Genomic DNA, 3027 nt, shown 5'->3' with positions numbered 1-3027 from the left:
CCGTACTGTGCCATAGAAAAGGGTGGTGAGTCATTCGCAGCGCAGGTAATGTTTATACAAAGTTGGGGCATTTTAGTCACTTCCATTGTTTAAGAGATCTAAGTGACCAGAGCTGGTTAATGGTAGCGTTTTCCTTGCCATCATCTACATAAATTAATAAATATAATTCGGACAATAAATATAATTTGATCTTTAATCTAATGCAGTGGTGTCTGTGTCATTATTTAGTGATAAGATATCTTAAACAGTGTTTGTTAAGAGCAATTACAATAAATTATTGGACGACTTAAAAGATATCCACTGGAAATGTTACACTACAAAGTAGTCAATCATGTCCCCAATTAGGGGAGGTGATAAAGACTGCAAGCTGCTTCAATTGGAGGCCAAATGGATTTACAGTTGTAACATTGCAGCTCTGTATGGTTTAAACGAGAACCTTTGGTTGTCTTGTTTTATGTAACCGTTTTAAGTACAGTAATTGATTGAGATGTGGTCTGCATATCTTCATGCAAGTGTTTTACGTTTCATATGGGCTCTACTATGCATTTTATAGTGCTAAGAGGTACAGTACCATTGTGGCCCAAAGTATACATACATGCAATGATTCCTCATTTATGTCTAATGTGCTCAACAAATTTAAATAACTATATAATTAATTTATGCTGTGGATACAGCTATCTATACATATACTGAAAGGGACTTAAGACTACCATGGTATTTCATGTACAATGACGATGTGAGTTAGAGGTTTAATATGCAGACAGTTCTTTTGTATATTAATTAAATGCATGGTTCTTTTGTAATGTTGTTTAGAGGTGCAATATGTTATGATTCTGCTAGATCGCCAGCTGAACTAGTGGTGATGATATCTATGATAACTGGACCAACCCTGTAACCCTCTTTTGGGCAGCACCTGTTGGAACACATGCACTCGGAAGTAGGTTCAGGGAACTCTGACAGACTCACATAGTATTATACACTCTTTATAAGCAGGGCCATTTTAGGAGCAGTGTAGGCCCCTGGGCAAAACAATGCACTGGGGCATCTACTAATCCTCCAGTGGTAGGGGTGTGGGTGCTATCAGCGGCAACTTTGATGTACCACGGGCAGTAAGGGGATTTCGATCTTCCGCTCAGCAGGATTAATTTCTTTGAATTACTCCTTTACTGCACAGATGGCGGGAAACGGGGTGGGAGGGAGAACACTAAACTGTAGAAGGGGGCATTTGAATGAATGAAGGGGTCCCAGTACATGAATTCCAGGGTGGTAGGGTTTGTTTAATATGCAGGTTAGGTGTGGATAGTGGAGTGGGCTTAATATTCATGATTTTCTGGTGGGAGGGCAGCTTGCTTAAACTTCAGATATCTCCAGTTACTGGAAATAGATTTATTAGCTTCAGTGGAATAAAAAAAACTAGGGAGTCCCACCTTTCAGGAGGTACTTGGGGATCAGAGTTCGGGGGCCAGAGCAATCCACCAACAAAAATATAAAACTGCATACCAGGCATGTGGAGATTGAGCAGGGACCAGTTGCTGGAAAGCGGATATCTCTGGTTCTGGGCATAGTAGAAACAAGCTGCACAGAAAGTGGAGAGTCCCTGCTTTTGGAATATATCCTCAGAAAACTTGAATTAAGACAGAACCTGAGATATCTGGCTGGGAAGAGCAATTAACAGGCTCGGATAGGGATCGCTGCTTTGAAGACATATCTCCAGTTCCCCATGGCCGATTTAAAAAAAATCTGGTAACCCTGAAGAAAGGGGACCTCAGCTATTAGCCTAGGGCCCATATACTCCTAGGGCCCTTTGGCAACTGCCCATTGAGCCGATACGAAAAGACTGCCCTGTTTATAAGGTAAGCTTGCTCCATTGCCTGCCAAAAAGTGTGAAATACTTTTGAAACCCCAGCATCTGCTGAGTGAGGTTTTACTGCTTAAATCCATGGAGTGTCACCCTCATCTCTACTACTTACAGCCTGTAATGTCAGAGTGGGATTTGCTGTCTTGTTACAGACCCCTCAAGTGAACAAAGTTAATCACAAAGTGACATTGACCCTTCTCAGAATGCATTTACATCCAATCCACATTTATGGGTTACTACTCATGCCCCGGGCGTAGGATGAAAAGATACACATAATACAATATCCAAAATGAAAGGTAGAAAATCTATCCAAGCAGCCCACCTATTTATGTTCTTATCATACAGAATTTTGATGGATGATGAGCAATCAGTCATAATTGAAGGCCTTACATTTGTGTCAATGAATACAGTAAATGCAATCGTTTTTAATAGAAGGTCGATATGTGGAGACAGAAAAATTTAAACCTCAGAATATTTTGGTAATAAACCAGATTTGGAAGTGGTTAATGACCAAGCATGTCCCCATAAACCAAAATTTAATTTTAAACCACAAACGCATAACTCATCCATCAAATGTTACACCTGATGTTGGAAACTGAAGTGTCTGATTGTATTAAATTATCTAATCTTCCTATTTTGAAGAAACAAAATATAATGAAAATTAATAATAATCCGACCAGCGGACAAAGTAGGCACTATTGTCCTGCAGGACATTTAACTATTAAAAGATGAGATTTGTGCTCGCTTCGGAAGCGCATATACTAAAACTGGAATGATGCAGAGAAGATTAGCATGGTCCCTGCACAAGGATGACACACAAATTCGTGAGGCATTCCATAATCTTTTTGTTTTGTTTGATTACTTTACTATCTTATGCTACTATTTGTAGATTATTGATGTTGGTTATTTCTTATATGCAACATCTGTTGATATTCAGACAAAAAAAAAGAAAAAAAATTACATGTCTATACTGTCTAGGAGTACAGTTTACTAGAGATGAGCGGGTTCGGTTCCTCGGAATCCGAACCCGCCCGAACTTCAGTTTTTTTTACACGGGTCCGAGCGACTCGGATCTTCCCGCCTTGCTCGGTAAACCCGAGCGCGCCCGAACGTCATCATCCCGCTGTCGGATTCTCACGAGGCTCGGATTCTATCGCGAGACTCGGATT

General features: G+C 40.3%; 1 non-coding gene across 1 annotated transcript; it reads left to right on the top strand.

Annotated features, from left to right (window-relative positions):
- The first annotated feature begins 2595 nt into the window (after window positions 1–2595).
- Window positions 2596–2702, top strand: LOC134899965 (U6 spliceosomal RNA). Its single transcript, XR_010173490.1, has one exon. It is a non-coding gene; the product is annotated as a U6 spliceosomal RNA (small nuclear RNA).
- Window positions 2703–3027: the final 325 nt, after the last annotated feature.

This window comes from Pseudophryne corroboree, chromosome 3 (genome assembly GCF_028390025.1).
Source record: "Pseudophryne corroboree isolate aPseCor3 chromosome 3, aPseCor3.hap2, whole genome shotgun sequence".
Taxonomy (NCBI): domain Eukaryota; kingdom Metazoa; phylum Chordata; class Amphibia; order Anura; family Myobatrachidae; genus Pseudophryne; species Pseudophryne corroboree.
This window is presented reverse-complemented; position numbering and strand designations above follow the sequence as displayed.